Here is a 19,663-nt window from a genome sequence, read left to right on the forward strand (position 1 = left end):
GATTGTCCAGCATCATCTAGCTTGCCTCCTTCAGCTGCTCTTCTCAGGCAGTGTCCTCCATGGTCTTCAGTTCTGAGCTCTTCTTTCTTCATGATTTTATTATAGTCTTTCTTGTACCATCAAGGATTTCAAATTTGGACAATGGTTTACTTCATTGTCTCAAATTTTCTTTTCATTGATTTTTCTTTTCTCTGTCTACTAAAGTTCTGCTATTTACACCACCTTATTTATTTTATTGATATGTTTTTATTTGGCTATAGTTATCAGTTTAAATCACCCCCATATTACTGCAGATAATGGTTTCTGGGACAAAGTCTATTTGGTTGGTTTTGTTATTTTGTGTTTCCTCCAAAGGGCCTTGCAATATAGTCCAGGCTGACTTTTATCACTTCATCTTTCCCCTCTGAGATTACAGACAGACATGTGTTACATAATGCCTGGATCTGGTACAAAATTCTAATGAGGTTTCACCATGACTCTTAAAAATTCTATGCTTTATAGCAGATGTTGGGAAAATATATTATTGTTAGTTACCCAACCTATCAATAGAATTAGAAAAACAGCGTATTCTGACCAGATCTGTGATTAAATGAAGCAGCTGGAAGATCTACTCATCTGTCAAAAACCTCAGACTTGTTCCTTATGATCATGGCTTTACTCAGTTAGTGCAAGATATGCAAGTAACACTGTAGGGTCATAAGATCTTGGTTTAATGTTGTTTTGGTGGATTTAGATTTGAATAATAACAAAGGAAATTTTGAAACGGATTGGTGTTTAGAAGTAATAACCCATTAAGAGACCATGGATATATCAGCAATAATTCAATGCATTGAATACTACAAGAAAGAGAAAATGGCTTCTCATTCCAGTAAAAAAAAAATTTAAAAATAAAAAACTATCAATAATTGATGATTAGGTAAGTGACTTGATAGGTGGGAAACTAGTAACTACTCAACTTTATTCTTTTCTGTGAAAGTTTCTGAAACAGAGTCGAATCCAATACTATTAAACAGAAGTCAGAGCAAGTGTTGTCTTTTCCCATCTTTAATTTTGACTTTTAGATGCCAAGAAATAGAAAATGCAGAGTTATGAAGTAAATAATGTACATCAGAGAATAATTGTTCAAGTGAATAGGTGTGGAGTCTAGCACAGGCCAAGGCCAACATTGGCCTTAGCAAAAGATATGGGTCATTTCAGTAACCCTGCCATTTTTTCAGTAATGGACACGCTTTTGCATTAATGGTGCCATTCATTATCCTTCTCAGCTACAAGACAATTTACAAAGGTATCCTCGGGAGGAAATGATGATATTCAACAAGCTTCCCAGCCTATGAATATTATCTTCTATCAAGGTAAAATCAATGAATTTAGGGTTCTGTGGATGAAGATAGAGATTGAAGCTTTTATGGAGAAACTATGTACACAAAGTTCCTAGGGCTGTGATTAATTCTTTGCAGAAGTAAGCTTTAATTTGTTCTAGGGCTTTGCTTGTGTTCACTTCTCCAACAATAAGAGTATAATTAAAAAAAGGAGTGCTATCTTTGCTAAGTGCTATTCCCTGCATTCATGTTGGGACAAGGAAAGCCCAGTAGAAACATATAGTCTTCAACATAGTGGCAATCAAAGCAAGCAGCCATAGCAGCAAAAATTAGTCTTGGAAGAGAACTTTCAATTGTGTCTCTCAAGTTTCCTCATCATCCAGTTACAGTCAAACACATTTTCTTATTTTAAACCTTATTTATGAAGACTTCTATGTGGAGAATGGCCATGAACCCTTTCAAGAGGAAAGAATTAGTTGTTTTGTGGTATAATATCATAGGATGGTGTGCAGCTATTCGCCTCATTTAACGTTATGGTTCTTATGAGGGAAGAGTGCCTCAGCTATGGTCTACCACCATGTTCAATGGGCTCTGAGGAAACTTCTGAGACCTTGTGAAGTGGCAGGAACATGAAATTGACTTTGACTTGATGCTGTGAGGAATGTCCTCCAGGAGAAAGTGTTAGAGGAAGAAACACTCTCTTAGGACTTACGGAGAAGAAGAGAAAAACAGTCAACCACTATAGACTTAGGGAGGTTCAGGCTAGGGTCACAATATGGTGAGATAGAGCAAGGATATGAGTTTATGATTTTCTTACCTAAATCTTTATATTTCCACACAAAGCTCAGCATTAAATAGAATTACAAGTTTACAACATATCCCCTCTGAGAGGACAAATTTATTTTAGTATTTTTTTCCTGGGGAGAAAGCTAACATCTAGACTTATGATGGGTCTGAAAGACTAGGGTGACCTTAAAAAGCCCTATGGAAGTTTTTCTCTGAAAGTTTTGGCCAAGTCAATGTTAGACTTCTGAAGTGGGAAGCTCCCTTGTCTTTGGAGCTTCAAGGCAGAGACCTTTTCGATGGAAGGAGATTTTGTAGTTAGGCTATTTGAAAATCAGCTTCATGCATTTTCACACTTGAAGTTCAAGTTGTCACACTTAATGGCGTCAAAAAAAGCGAAGAATTTTGTAACCTGCTAATTTGCCTGAAATAACAACACCTGTAATCTGATTGGTTTCCCCCAGACTGTTGCCATGTGAACTGGACAGAGTTTATTCACAATAAGATAGTGACACATTGGTCCAAAGGTGTGATTACAGTATCCAGCTATGGCAGTGTTGCGAACATGGGCTTCCCAAACTTCATGAGTCACACAGTCTTATCTCCATCCATTTTCTGTGACTGGAATGCTAGTGTTTCAGGCCTGCCTTCACATCCCGTATTTTCTTCAGGAAGTAAATCAAACACAAGTCCTTTCAGATACACTCAAGTGTACTTCTCAACTTCTAACCCTTCTAGAGATATCACAACAGGTTCTGTCCCAGAGAAAGAAAGTGATGCCACCTCCGTACCGCAGGAAATAAATACTCTAGTATTCGAGAATACCTATTTAGACTTTAAAAATAGAAAAGGTTTGGATTGTTCCTTACTCTTTTCCTTACATATAGCAGGTACCTTCTAAGACTTTCAAACACACTATATTGACCTCACTGATACCTAAACCTGAGCCAACAAGTCAGCTGCAGATATTAAGCTATTCAAATTAGTTATGTTCACATAGATGTGCTTAGAGAATTTTTTATTAGGTAACGTACCAGCACAGTTAACTGTGACTAGTTCAAGAGAATACAAATGTCATTTGAACGCTCGATGAAAACACAGCAAGAGCAAGCAAATAAGAATCTTCAAATAAATGATTGGATTTGTTCCTTTCAGTAAATTAATTTCCTCTGAAAGAAGTTACATGATTCAATTCTAGTTCACAACATGGTTGGGCTATTTTAGCTTTCAGCTAAGACCCACATTAGCAAGCGGTTTACCATCTTAACCATTCTTGCATATTTTTAGGAAGGGAAGACAAAAATTGTCAGCAATGACCAGTAGAACAAATAATATTTAAAAATTAAGATCCCTGTACTTTAAAGTAATTTTCACGTGATCCTTCATAAAAATTAACTGAAAACAATGAATTTATAAAATGTGCATTCCAATCTCTCATCCAAATATAGAATAAGAAAGGCCGTTAGGGAAGTAATTAGTGTTATTAAAGAGTTGGATTGTCACAGTTTTCATGGGAAGAAACCAGATGTGATCAAACACAGCTGTGTGCAAAAAAGGGAGGAAGAAGGAACATTGAAATTAACAGACTGGGTAATATATCTTCACTCCTCAGAAATATGCTAGGGAAAACTATTAGTCAGATAATAAATAACTACATTCACGTCTTAAAATTAAACTATTAAATGGTCAGTGAGCTACCATAAGTTCCATACAAATTAACTTCTTTAAGAAAATTCACTGACTTAAACTGTAAAATTTTATGTGTTTGTAAAAGTTATTTTATTCATTATTTATGTGTTTGTTGTACCACGAGGTATGTGTGGAAGTCAAGGAACACCTTGCAGTTGTTGGGTCTTTGATTCCATCATGTGAGTTCAGGGTTTGAACTCAAGTCCTCAGGCTTAGCAGCAAGTACCTTTAACTTCTGAACCATCTCACTAGCCCAAATAAAAAGGTTTAAACTGAAGGAACTTATTAAAAAACCGTCTTAAGTATGCTAATGACTTTTAGACACAACATCAAAGACATGTTCCACATACACCCAAAAAGGGCAGAATTCATTGTATTAAAATTTCCTACCCTATTAAAGACAGTGTCATAGAATGCGAAAAGAAGTAACAGGTCAGGAGAAAATATTTATGAGAGGTTTGGTAGATGAAAAACTTTCAGATGATAAAACAAAGGACACTTCAAATTCAAGAAAGAAAAATCAAAGAACTTTATACTTAAAAATAATTCATAGTGGAAGACTGGATGCTTTAATGATGTGTATTCTCATTCCATCAATCCAGCCAAGTCCAAATAGTTGTAGCTATGAGAAAAAGTCATGAAAATGCAATAAAATTTTCAAATGAAACCACAAATTTCAAATTTCCTATTTTCAGATTTCCCTGTATACATACCTCACCATAAATCCTTGCATCAATAAGTCTAGAATATAAGATACGCACATAAAAATCAATGGCATTTTGACATAAACTTACAATTGGAAATCAAGCTTGTTTAAATCCATAGATAGAATAATTTTAATTAAAATATTAGTAAAAACAATTTTTGTAAGAACAGTACAGTTCTAAAATTGATATGCAAAGACAAAACAAGTCTAACCCTTGAAATTTTATTAAAGGTGAGGTAAAAGTAGAAGGGTATGTGCTACCTGATTTCATAACTATAAACCTATAACAATAGGGCAGGCTGGTATTGGTGAGAAGATGGATAAATAGATCAATGGAACACAATAGATTGTCCAGAAATAGACTACGCATGTATGACTATTTGATTTTGACAAAAGTGTGAAAAGAACTCAATGGAGAAAAGATAGCCTTTCAAAAAATGCTTTTAGATCATAGATCAAAATTTGAAATATTTAAAGAATACATATGAGAATAAAACTTCATGACCCAAGGTTAGCAAAAACTTTGAAACATGATACCCTAGTAGGATCTACAATCAAAACTTTAAATTGTCATCTGCCAAAAAAAAAAAAGAACAAAGAAAAATATAGTGTTAAAATAATCAAAGAGAAAAGAGAGAGAAGGTCAAGGCTGAGGAAATGTATTTGACATCATGTATCCAAGGCTGGTCTGGCTTCTCAAACATACAAAGAGTATTTCCCGTTAAACATTAGGAAGCACAACGGCACGCCTGTGATGCTACAACAGCATTAAACAGCTCACCAAAGAGCATGTTTGGATAATAGCCATATTAAAAAGAATTCCAATACTGTTATTCTTTACAAAATGCAAGTGAAAAAAAATGAAATACTTTACACACACTGACTTGAGTCTTTTATACAAACAAAGGTACACCTTGGGAACACATGGGTGTGGTTTCAGATCACAAGAAAGCAAATAAGCCCAGACAGTGATCAAGCATGATTTTAGGTTGCCCAGTGTTTCTAAAAGATTTGGTTATGCTAAATGAGTACCTTAATCTGTGTTCAATACCATTATGCCAATATTTATCTTTCTTCTTTGAATGTGTATATGCCTTATACATGTGCCGCATGTGTGTGGATATCCCGTGCATGCAGAGATGCAAGATTGATCTTGAGTGCTTTTTTTGATCATTTTGTACCTTATATATTAAGCACTGTCTCTTATTGAAGACAGATCTAGAACTCCAAGAGTCGAAGCCAACTTAAACTCTATTGCTACTGGATTTATGAAGTAAGTTTTCATGCCTTCCTGATTTTTATGTCTATTTTAGGAGATCCAGTCTCCAATTCTCATGCTTAGCACTTCCTTACTGGGTCATTTTTATACCCCAAGCAAATACCTTTATTTTAAAATACTTTATTGATAAAAATGTTATCTGGGACTTTAGTGACTCTTCACCAGGTGCAAATTTCATCTCCAGAAAGTACTTATTTTCTTTGATCTTCTGTAAGAATCAATATCTCATCAGCTAATTCTAATATAAATTATTATACTTTATTAATATTAGGAGTATCCACTTATAATTCTAGTTTTTGATTTATTCATCATGTCAATTTACTTCTTGAGAAATAAAAGGCCTACATGATATTTTCTAACACAAAGCTGATTAATTTGTATGGAATAATATATTCAGCATTGCCCCCTTCCTTAATGATTCTAGTTCAATATTAGTGATAAGTTTCTATAGATGACACCTCAGCACTTGCTGCTTTGTCTTGTCCTTTGATGTTACAGCTATCTCCTTTTTCCCTAAACCTCTAAGCCAACCTCTGCCAGGTTCAGACTTATTCAGATTCCTGTTTTCTCATACTTGTTGTACACAGGGATTTGTCTCTTGATTAACCTTTACCTTTAGGAAATGTGGTTGATTTGATCTGTTCTGGTTGAAGGGTATTTGACAATTTAATATAAATGAAAAGACTAGGATATTAGTAAAGAACACCCGTGAGTGTGTCTATGAGGACATTTTCAGAGACAATGAGATCATTAGGGTTCTGAACTAGTAAATGAATTTATGCCTTAAAGGGTTCATGACATGCTGGAATTTTCATGACCAGGTAAAAGGTCCCCTGGAACATGTTTTTGAGGGATATCTTGTCATGGCTTCTTCCTATATCTCTGTCTCTGCTTCTTGGTTGTCATTGTGAAAACTAACAGTACTGTATTTAATTCCTTCAAAGAAAACTGTTTTTTTTAGACTGGCTGTTTGGAATTTATATCAGTGTTATATAAAGCTTTCATTGTGACTTCAGTTCTTGTCAGCTCTTACATTTTTAGCAGGAGTTCAAGGTTACCCTCACATACCTACTGTGTTTGGAATGCATGAAACCCTGTTTTAAGATTAAAATAAACTATAAAAAAATGAATTGAAAGGATATAGACCGGACAATAACTTGAAAACAAAGAAGAAATGATGCACATTAGAAAATTTGGAGTTTTGATAATAATAAAAATGAGATCAGCAATGTTACCAGCTACAAGATTAATATATAAAAGTCAGTTCTCTGCATGATAGCCGCTAATACTCTGACAGTACCTGGCCTTATGAATGCTTCTCATTCTCACATAACTCTTTACATCAGATGATGTGGGGATCAACTGAACCTCCCCAATTTTTATTCTTTTTATCAATTTGATGAGTTATTTAGATTCTAAGTACAACAAATGGTTCACAAATACAGGATTTGCCTCTCCATTAAGTTTGTTGGGAATTCTGTCTTGACACAATTTTTACATATTTGTCTTTAGGTTGCTATGATAAGTTCCACCTCCTGCTATTCCAATTTTGTGACCTCTACTGAGTTTTTAAGTTTTACCAACCTGATTTACATGCTCAGACTTTCCAGTGAGTATTCAGATGTGTAAAGCTGGTTTCACTTGCACCCCAATCCTCCCTTATAGTATCTTAGATGCAGTGCATGGCGAATCCTGAGACACAGATGACCTTCACTCTCTTTGTTTCTCTATTCAACAAGCTTACTTTGATTAGAAGAAGTTGCAGAAATCACTACACCATCTTTCCATGTAAGGAGTACTTTTTAATAAAGCACTCTTACTCTCACAGGCTCCAAGCTCCAGAACTCAACTGAGAGATATTCACACCACAGAAGAAGCTGGGTATGAAACAGAGAACATTAAATCTCTTCCCCATGAAAACTGACTTCATTACAAGGAAGCAATAAGGCACTAAGCCTATAAGGACACTTAAATCAATGTACTATGTGTTAAAAGTAATTATAAGGAACCTCGTAGAACTTTTAGTAATATGATAAACCCTCATATTGATTATTTCTGAAGAGGATTGAAGAGATGGACAGCTAAGAAGACTTCCTCTGTGATCAAAATAATCTCAATCACATAGCCTGTATACTATCTTTGTAAAGTAGCTAAAATTTAGTTACTCTTTTCAGTAACTTAGATACCTGATCATTGTTAAAAACAAACCAACCATCCAGAAATCAGTGAGCCAAGCATCTCAGTGCATCAGAAACAAAGACATTGCCACAAGCCCATTATCATCTGACAAGGCTTTCTGTTGGGTAACTAATAGAATGGAAAACATGCACAGAGCCCATGCAGCCCACACAGAGGTTGGGAACTAGTTACATAGGCTTAGGGAAAGAGCCCTCACACCTTACTGGTACATCTCATGCACTGTCTTTGGAGCCTTGAATTTCTAATATGCCACCACCTGTGCTTGTGTACTGTCTTATGAGCCACCTCCTTGGCTACTCTTGGGCCCTTATGTCCCTCTCAAGTGTAACTGCATAAACCTTGCTGCCTGTATGAGTGATGTTAGTGAGTCTTGTGTAACTCTAGGCTTCTCTGATTTCAAGACAGCAAAGATCCATAGAAGAGTATCCCACAATATCAGTTCAAGGCAAGAAAGGTTGGAAGAGTTGGCTATTCATATGTAACTAAGTGAATTGAAGACATTTGTAATAGATCATACAAAATTGAAATAAAACTGAACAAGAGATTTAATATATAAGCTAAAATGTGAATTAAAGAGAAACAAGAAATATAGGATTCAATGCATTTCAGGAACACTTGCACAGAAGCCATTCTCCATCATAGATAGGTAGATTCCACTGAGTAGTACTGATGTATTGCCTCACTGGTAAGGTACCATGGCCTTATAATTGGTAAACAGCTGGAGGAGAACCTGGAATCCTTGGGCATCCCTGTCTGGACTGGAATCATCATCATTCCAGAGCTAGAGGGAGAGGTCAACAGCTGGGCCAACATTCTCATGAGAACTGACACCCTCTGACTACCAAATGTTAGTAGGCCTTCTCGGGTAATTATTCTGTATTTGTTTCTCTGTCCATGGAGATATTTTCAGGGACATTCAAAGCTTATGTTCCTTATGTTGTGTGGATATCAGTCTCTTTTTCTTTGGGAAAAGTTGAATATCAAGAGAAAAGGGGCCATGTTTCAAGAACTATGCTCTTTCCCTTTCTCCATTCTGATATTGCTCCAAAGTGCAGAAGAAGAAAATTCAGATTATATTAACGTGAGCAAACTTTTCCAAAAATCTTTCCTTCACTATATTAAACCTGGAGCTTATGTTAAGGAATAAAATAAAACTCATTATCCTCAGACCGTAAGTCTAATTCTATGAAAATCCTCCATGGCGCATAAATTCTGCATGAATAATCTTATGCCTCTTTCACTTTGACCTTTGGCTAAATTAAACAAAGCAATCATAAGATTTACAAATGAGAAACATAAGAACTCTAGAACGATTAAAATTTAAAATACATAACATAACCTTTCATAATAAAAATGAATGTTTTACTAATTTTATCTCAAAAGCATGTTGATCAAATGCATGTTATAACTATGAAATAGAAGGGAATCTAATTAATATGTGCCTGAATGAAGACAGTTACAACAACGAACCCCAAGATCATACATGTTAATGCAGCAAAGGGAAATTTTCACTACAGTTTGTAATTGTGTTTCGTTGTTGGGAAACATTTGAAATGGCACTTTCCTCAGTTGTTTGTAAAGACATTATGATTTGCCATTTGAAGCATTCTTCATTGTGTTATTCTGTGCCGACAAAGTCAAAATCACTTTTGCATATGCCTTGCTGTGTTCATCACCAAGATCTGGATTACTGATGCACTTTGTCAGAGTGTGTATGTTGACAAGGACTAACATGAATGCTCACACTAAACAGATGTGCCCTCACAATCATGTGTGACTAAACCACCACAACTTCGAAATGCGGGACTGGATCACAATAAGGACTTAGTATTTCTTAAAACACATATTAAGTATATACTTATAAACCTTATAAATTATGGGGTATTATGATAATATGACATATGTTTGGGGTATACCTAAGCCATGGCACATGTGTGGAGGTCACAGGATAACTTTGTGGAGGTGGTCATCTCTTTCCTAGTTTATATAGGCTCCAGGGATTGAATTTAGGGTTTCAAGATCCCTGGCAAGTACTTGTATCTGCTGAGCATCTTCCTGGCATAGCACCAAACTTTTCACTTATTTATTATATGACATACTTGGTATCACTTGTATAGAAATGCAGCACCACTGACAGAAAAATTATTAATACATTGTATGTTAAATAGGTATAATATAGGTCAATACATATTTACAGTTAAATTTATGTGTGCATGATGTTCAAACACAGTAGTTAGTGCTCATGTTAGCAGAAGTAATAGTTGTCATCATACACCAACTGTGGAGGTATGTGGAAATAGAACAGAAGGGGAGAGAAGGTCCATTACAAAGGTTTTGAACTAGGCAAATTGGAATTCTATAGTATATTTAAGAACAATTTGTTATTCGTATAATAAGCATAATCAACGAAAAGCATACTTCATCAGTTGTAATGAAATATAATTCACTAGATATAACAAAATAGAAAGTGTACATTCTTAAATAATCAAAAAATAGAATACAAGACAGAACAATTTCTGGACTCCATACAGCAATTGGAATCTTTAATTACATTAACAGTAGTTGACTGTATTAGGTTCATAAAAGGGAGAAGGGGAGGATGGGGGGAACTTGGGGAAAAAGGATGATTGGGATAAAGGAAGGTTAGATAGGGGAGCACGGAAGCACAATTCTTAGTTAAGGGAGTCACCCTGGGGTTGGCAAGAGACTTGAACTTAGAGTGGCTCCCAGGAGCCCAAGGCGATATCCCCAGTTAGTTCCTTGGGCAGCTGAGGATAGGGAACCTGAAATGACCCTATCCTATAGCAATACTGATGAATATCTTGCATATCACCATAGAACCTTCATCTGGTGATGGATGGAGATAGAGACAGAGACCCACAAGGAGCACTGGACTGAGCTCCCAAGGTCCCAGTGAGGAGCAGAAGGAGGGAGAACATGAGCCGAGAAGTCGCGACCGCGAGGGGTGCACCCACCCACTGAGACAGTGGAGCTGATCTATTGGGAGCTCACCAAGGCCAGCTGGACTGTGACTGAAAAAGCTTGGGATAGGGCCGGACTCTCTGAACATGGCGATCAATGAGGGCTGATGAGAAGCCAAGGACAATTGCACGGGGTTTTGATCCTACTTAATGTGCTGGCTTTGTGGGAGCCTAGCCAGTTTGGATGTTCACCTTCCTAGATATGGACGGAGGGGGGAGGACCTAGGACTTACCACAGGGCAGGGAACCCTGACTGCTCTTTGGACTGGAGAGGGAGGGGGAGAGGAATGGAGGGAGGAGGAGAAGGGTGGGAGGAGGGGGAGAAGGGTGGGAGGAGGGGGAGGGAAATGGGAGGCTGGGAAGAGGCAGAAACTTGTCTTTTTTCTTCCTTTTCTCAATAAAAAAAAGAGAAAAAAATGACCAGTCTATTAAAAAAAAAAACAGTCAAGTGAGTGGGTGGGGCTCTAAGGCCTAGTGCTTCCCTCTAAAAAATCGGCTAAGCACAGATTCTGATAAACAAAAGCACTGCCTTTAGTTAAATTTCATACCCTCTGCAAAGTCCATCAGTCTTCAGTGGGTATCGCCAAAGCCATGGTCACCTAGATAACCTTGCCAAAACTTTTTGGGTTACAAAACAATCTGAATAGACATGAATGTGATTTGTGGATAGTGGGGGAAGGCAGACGAAAAATTCAGGGAGGCAAGCGGCCAGAGTGGTCAGTATACAGGAATACATATGAAAAAAATTAAAATATGAAACATTAAAAAAATTATTAAACATAAATAGATATGTTTCTATTATATATTTACTTTTGACTAGTATTTTAAAAGTAGATATGTAATATTTCATATTATAAATGTAATCACTAAAAATATATTTATGATTGTCAACTTTGAAAGAAAATTTTAGTTTTGTTTTAAAATAAATAGGGCTGAGATAATAATATTATATCTGTTATCATCTATCTTTCAGTGAATGAGCCTTAAACTGACTCCACTTTAGCATTCTTGAACAAAAATTTCAAATTCCTATAGTTGGAGATAAATTTAGATACTGCTGTTTTATTCTAAGTAATTCATAAACCAGAAAGCTGACATTTAATAATACTGAGATTTAGCAAATTTATTATTTAGTCCCTGTGTGTGCACGTGTGTCCATGTCTGTGTCATGTTTGTCCATATGTATTTATTCAGGAAGTCAATGAGCGAACTGTGGATATGAGCAGAGAGTTCTGAAAAGATGAAGTACAGATTGCCAATAACCTTTGGAAAACATTTAACATCTTTAGTGTGGTGGTTGGGTTTGTCCAACTTGACACAAACTTAACACACCTGTGTAGGTGGAATCTTAATTTGAGAAAACACCTCTGTAAGATGGGCCAGTGGGCAAGTCTGTGGTGGGTATTTTTTTTATTAAGGACTGATGTGGGAGAACTCAGACCATCGTACGCAGCGTCACCTCTGGGCAGGTGGTTGTTGGGAGAAGTGAGACCCCAGATTCTGAATTTCTTGTAATCCCCTGATCTGAGTGCTTACAGTTTCTCTGAGCACGAGGCCTTCAGGAGTTCCTGATGGCAGGAGAGTGGTTTCTGGTGGGTTTGGCTAAGGCGTGGCTATCTCTATATAATCTGCCCCTGAACACAATAAAGGGGGCATTCTTGGGGAATTCAAGGATGACACGTGTCGCTGTTTCTCTGTATGGGTGTCTGTATACTTTAATCTCCAGCCCCCCTTGCCCGAAGCTCACGAACTGGGTGCCAGCACACAGAGCGCAGACACGGGGGCGAGGTGCGTGGCAATTGGAGGTTTCCACCGAGATGTGGTCACTAATGATATAAAGGAAATGGAGCAATCGGTGATCTTCCATGCCTCTGCTTCAGTTCCTGCCTTCAGGTTTCTACTTCGAGTACCTCATGATGGATTGTGACAAGAACATGTAATCTGAATGTGAACCCACCTCTCCCTAACTTGCTTATGGTCATGTAGCTTGATCACAGCAATAGAAATCCTAACCAACTGAAATGACATTAAGATTCCCTCTCACCTCATTCAGCATAGCTACCATAGAGCAAACGAACAGCAGGGAATTGATTGAGAATGTGGGAAAATTGTACCACACATACAATGCTGGCAATAAAGAATGTGCATGATTTGGTGACAATGAAAACTTGTATGAAGTGTCCTCAAATATAAAGAAGCTTCAAAAGGTAAGTACCATATGGCATTAGAAAGCATTCCAGGGCATTAACCTGACTGATTATAAATCAACATATGCCATAGAGATACCTGGATATCTGTGTCTACTGTAGTACTATATACAATAGCTAAGCTACTGACTCATAAGTCTATCAACTAATGAGTATATAATGAGAATGTGATACTAGGAGAACATGCGATGTCCTGAGTTCTCCCACATCAGTCATCAATCAAGAAAATACCCACCACTTGCACACAATACGTTGAGAGGACCACAGCTTGACCCTTGACAAAAGATAGTTGCTGCCACCCTTAATACCCAACTGCTCAGACAAGCAATTATACCCACCTTCCTAACCTTGCTTCTACTTCATAAAATTATCTTCCAAGGCGTTCTTTTTATTGTTTCATAGGGTTCTAAAAACATGTCCATAGTTAAATAGGCAGGAATCCCTCCATTTCTCTGCTTCTTAGGGATCTAACTGTTGGATCCTCTTGCTCTTGGCCCAGTGATTTGTTTCTAGACTTGAGAATGTAGAGAGCTAGCATCATCATTAGGTATGAAGGCAGCATTGGTTTCAAGTTCCTACACTCTTCTGTAATCAATTTCTTCATTGTTAATTCCATCAATAGCACCTAAAAGAACAAAATTCAAAAGACCAAATTCTCTGTTCTCTGTCTTCTACCACTGGGGAAAATCTCAGATGCCATGGTTCTTATGATAATGGCAAGAACATGGCCCTTTGCAGCTGTCAATCAGTCATGAGTATTATATTTTGTTCCATCCGTTATTACATCCCAAAGGAAAGTCTTCATTTCTTCCTATCTTATTTTCTTCTTGTGAGAGACCAGAGCTATGTCATACCAAGGAATCTTCAGAACAAAATATTTCTATCAAATACTAAATATAAAAGTCTTTTGTATTTCTAAGAAGGCTGGAGAGAAACATTTCAGCAAAGAGAGATCAGAGCCATTCCTCAAACCAGTACACTTTCTTTACTTTGAAAGACTTCATGCCTTAAGATAGATTAATCAAGCGTTAAGTGTGTGTGGGGGGGGGGAGGGGTGGGCAAACAGACAGACACAGAGACAGATGCAAAGATATGGAGATGAAGAAATTTTTCAACTGCTATAGAAATATTAGAATTCTTATGCCTTAATTCTTAATACTGATTTCAACAGAAATAAAGAATAGTTAATTGAGAATCATCATTCTGTTCCTATGATAAAATACCATAAGCACAAAGCAACTGGGCTTTTTTTCATCTCATAACTCTCAAGTTATTCAGTGCCACCTGTCCAGGAGTGGCACCATCCACAATGGGCTGGACCCTCTCCCTTCAATCATCAATCAAGAAAATGCCCTACGGTCTTGCCTACAGGCAGTCTGGATGGTGTCTGTTTCTCAGTTGAGGTTCCCTCTTTTCAAATGGCTCTAGCTGACTGTAGCTGGTGTCAAACTGCCATAGAACTCACCACAACACTTATTGTCAGTAACTCCTGTTCACACAAATACTTCTCTGGGAATTAATCAAACTCTGCAAAGAGGTCACAGAGAAATTTATTGTGACATTTCTTCAACCAATGAACAACAGAGAGAACCTTGTTTCCCCGGGAGACCTGTGTACAACAGGATCAGGAAGAGGTTATTTCTCTGAACTCAGTGGGACTCTGCTTCCTGTATAGGTTAGAGTTCCCAAAACACAAGTCTGCTCTAAGCAAAGGTAAAAATCCCAGAGGTGAGAAGTGACAGAGCCACAGACTGGGGGCTAGCGATCCAAAACTGTTTATTTATGAAAATAAAATTTCATAATTAGAGCCACATACCCAGTTCTAAAAATTTCCAGACAAAGTCATGAACTGATAGTGGTTGAAATATCTGTAGTTAAGACTGAGTTTTTCATATATATATGAATGCGTAAGTGCCAAGTTCCAAGTCACTCACTGATTTTAAAATTAAAGAAGAGTCTAAACCGTGTCTTCCAGGTGACCGCTCTAGTCTGATTTTGACCTCATGCTGCAGCATTTTAGAGTTTTACTTTGATGGGTTGCTTTAGATTTGTTTCGCACAAACTTAGATCCTTGTCAATTTCTTGGTACATACAGTTCTACTTATTAGTTCCGCTGTGACATTTTTGTCAGCTGGGCGAGTATAGTTCCTATACACTGGTGAAGGTTCTTGGAAAACTCTACCAAATTCTTCTTACTATTGTCAATGAGGGAAACGAATGGAATAGACAAGACTCTTGGTTGAGTATATGAAAGCAAAGGAGAAGGAGCACAGAGGAGGAGGAGCCAGCTCCGCTACACCTGCAGTAACAGGGTCAGGAGAGGATTACACACAGAGATGATTATTTGATTAACTCTGTAAAATCCTTGTTAGTCTGATGCATTGGTCGTTCATACTTCAGCATACAACTTTGATGTCCTGGAATCAAAAAATATCATTGCAGTTTGCAGCTTTTTTCTTTATGAATTCTCTACCATTTCTTTGGGTAACTGTCAATTTTGATTCAACAGAAGTTCATTCCACTTTTCTCACTAAATAATCAAGTAAAATACGGTTCTTAGATCAGTTTTATCCCAATGTCCCTGATATTCTTATAGATCCCCCCCACCCCATTTTTTTTGTCATAACACATCAAACCTCAAGAAGAAGCCTGGAATGCATCCTTTCCCAACAGCTCTCAGATAGAACCAAGCCTATTAACACCTTGAACTTGATCTTCCTGATTTAGAACTGGCAACCAAATACATTTCTGTTGTTTGAGTCAACCAGGTGGCTCCAACCTGTTATGGCAGATGCAGCAAAGAAATATACAATAGAGTAACAAATCAGCCAGGTTGTTTGCAGAGGGAATGCGGAGTGAGGGAATTCCTTCTGTGATGTGGGATTTCCCTCTGTATGCTGTGAATACCATTTGTTAATAAAAAAGCTGTTTGAACCTCCACAGAGCAGAATAGAGGAAGGCAGGGAAAACTAAATTGAAAGCTGAGAGAAAGAAGGCAGAGTTGAGAGAAGCCATGAAGCCCCGCCAGAGACAGATGCCGGAACTTTACCCGGTAAGCCACAGCCTCGTGATGATACACAGATTAATGGTCAGTAATACACAGATTAATAGAGATGGATTAGTTTAAGATATGAGTTAGCTGGAAATATACTTAAGATACCGGCCAAACAGTATTGCAAATAATATGGTTTCTGTGTGATTATGTCAGGGCTGAGCAGCAGGGAACAAACAAGTGACCTCATACTACACTCCTGGAAGCATGAGCCAACTTTTCTGCAGCATGAACATTGCTTATTTGATGATGATGATGATGATGATGATGATGGCTGAATGACACTGCATATTTTCAAATTCATCAAGTTTTGCTTCTCAAAAAAAATGGACGTCATGACACCTCAGGAAGCCTGTCTGATTTGGTGGGTTTAGGAGTCTTCTCTCTGTGACTTCACTGCTAAGGTTCCTTGACTTCATCCCCATCATCTCCAGGAATGCATAGTTGCGAAGCAAAGCAAGAAAAATTGTCTCAGGGCTGCAAGCCAGGAGTACAGTAGGAAGAGAGAAAACAAGGTAGGAAGGATGAAAGAAGACAGCTTTACAGTTAAGAGAGTCACTTGGAGGACGCCACCGAGAAAAGAACTAGCAAAAGAGAGGTTTCAGGATAAACAGTCATGCGAAGTCAAACTGGTCTGTACTGCCTAGGTGCCCTCAAATAACTTTTAGTAAAATCCTACGTTACTTTTTAAGGATTTTTAGATTCAGAAATAAGTTTTATTTTGCATTTATCCATCTGCTAAAATGAGACTCAAATAAATAAAAATCCCCATTTCCCCCAGGTTTCTCACTCCTTCATCCATCCATCCATCATCCATCCATCCACTCATTCACAAGTCTGATTGCCACCCTAGAGCAATAATCAGAGCTCATGAATTTCCGTTAAGATGCCTCACTCCTGTTCTTGTTCTACACACCAAGCACAATTCCAAGTGTAATCTGTTGTTTGGCCATTGACATTTAACTGAACTGTGCCTACTTTCCATTTTGTACAGTGATGGTCATGGATGGAAGAAGATAGCCTAAGCAATACCCTAACCTCAGTGAAATGTGAATGCAATTCAAGTGGGCTAGACTCTGTAAATACACTTAACGTTGTATACTATGCATTCCAATTTATTACTATGTATATTTGTAAGCAAACACCTATGGTATCCCCCAATCAAATACACTTGAAATTATATTCACTGCCTACTTCAGCACATCAGTGCAGAGACATTTGGGTCTAGACTTTGTGTAATGATTAGGACAGTCTTGAGTGTGTTCAAGAATGAGTTTTACATTGCAGCCAATATTTCAAAGAATGACTGTTTTAACCTGAAGATCTGCTTACTTCACCTTTTATAGGTCTAGCTAGAGACCCTACCGTTGCTCAAATACCACTTGCAGGGAGGGAGAAACATGGTTTTCATGTTTAAGAAAATCCACAGAAAAATTACCTAAAAATTAAATGATCAGAAAGCAATCGCTCAGCTCAAGAAAATGCTGTGAAAATGTTAGAGCTTCCAAACACTTGAGCCTTCTTGTTTAGTGCACAAGAGCAACACAGACTATAAAAAGCAGTCCTTAGAAATGACTGCTTCTCTAGGAGCTGCATGTCAGTGGAGACATGCACAGATGTCTTTATTAGGCTCTGGTCTAAGTAGCTTCCCTGGAGGGGACCCTGGTGGCTAAGCATTAGCAGGCTGATGCCTAATCTGTGAGAATCTCTCTGCTCATTACAGCGCTCATTAGCAGTGGGTGACCTCACAAGGAGGCATGCGGTATTGCGATTTTTTTTCCCCAGTTCTTAGCTCCTTGTTTACTCTGGGGGTAGGCATGTAGGAGTCTACACACAGCCCCTCAAATGAACCATTGTTCCCGCACAAACCGTACCCCATCGCGGTATGCGCTTCCTCGGCACAAATCCCTGCACAGCCCCTTCCGTGTGCAGTTTCTACATCCCAGGAGCCTTTGCAAGAGGGACATATCTGATACTTGGGTTTGTATAATTCTGGCTCCTGGATGAAACAGCTGTACCCAAATCATTGAATTCTTCAAGTTGTGCTTTTCCTTCCCTTGTGTCTGATGAAAACACCCGAAGATGCAAACATTTTCATTATTGCTGTCTTGCTTTGGGTGGTAGTCTGTTTACCTTGTTTGTGTCGAAACTTCTCTAGTTAAGATCACAGGAAGCGAAACAAATCAATATTGTTCTGGGCTGTGATGGAAGTTTTCGCTGTGTGTTATAAGCTGGGGGAACTCCAGCGTTCTGCCATGAGCAGTGCGGTTTCTGTGGAGATCATGGATGTGGAGGAAATTGCATCCTTGAACGTGAGAATAAGAGTTCAAGTTTATGTGTATATTTGCACTTTTGCAACAGCCCTCGAGTCTCTCCTGAAGCGTCATCATATCAATGTCATCAGATCGAAGCAAAGCCTCTACAAATTAAACATTTACCGCTTTTATGAAATTCCACACTGAATGCAAAAAATGATAACACTTTTGCTGGAGTACACCCTCATGTAAGCACTTCAAGGCAGACTCCAGTCCTGAGCTCTGATTCTGCATTATCTCTGTTGTGCTGGGAAAACAAAGGGAGGGAAAGGACTGCTGAGCTGGACTTTTTCTTTCCAGTCTATGACTCCGCCGCCGCCATTTCTCTTGTACTCATTTGGAAATTAGGAGGAGAAAAGTCATTTCAAAAATCTCTCTTTTCAAAGAGAAGTCATTACAAAATCAGTGACTTTGCATATTTTCATCGATTTGATGTCCACCTACACAGAAAAACTACTTTTTGTGACTCACTCAGGGGAGGAAAAGTAGCTTTGACCCTGGCTGTGAGTCCCTTGTTTAATAGAAACTGGCCCAGGAACACTGTAAATGTGGGTAAGCCGCAAGTTAATTAAGTTTGACACTGTTGCTGGGAGTTGGCGAGGGCAAACAGAGAATTATAAAGTTTGTACTTTGACACCAGGGTGATTACTTTTTGCTAAAAAAAATACAGAAGTAATAACCTTGCATTAGGGGATTAATGTACATAGCACCAAGAAAAGTTGGTTTAAAATCTTAATGGCTAATAGTTCTTCACACCTCTATGATCTTTTGCAAATATTCTTATGTATGTTCTTGTTGCAATCCACTCTTGTCTTTTTATACCAGAAACAAATATTTTTAAAGTGTATGCATGTGCACACACACACACACACACACACACACACACACACACACACCAGTTCCCTCGAAGAGAATATTTTAGTTAATGCTTGCTGTAAGTACTTAGAACCATAAGCAGCATGCATCACATAGTAAATGAAGTGATGTTACACTAAACAGATGACTACAGAAATGTATACGATGCATCAAGGAAGTTTTTTGTAAAATCTCAGCCAAATTAGTGAATCTCATTAAAGCGCAAGGGGTTGAAAAGTAGTGGAGGCACAAGTGTGTGCAACACTATGTGTTGCCTC

This window comes from Microtus oregoni, unplaced genomic scaffold (assembly GCF_018167655.1).
Source record: "Microtus oregoni isolate MIOR12 unplaced genomic scaffold, Mior012 000000F_ref0000247, whole genome shotgun sequence".
Classification (NCBI taxonomy): Eukaryota; Metazoa; Chordata; class Mammalia; order Rodentia; family Cricetidae; genus Microtus; species Microtus oregoni.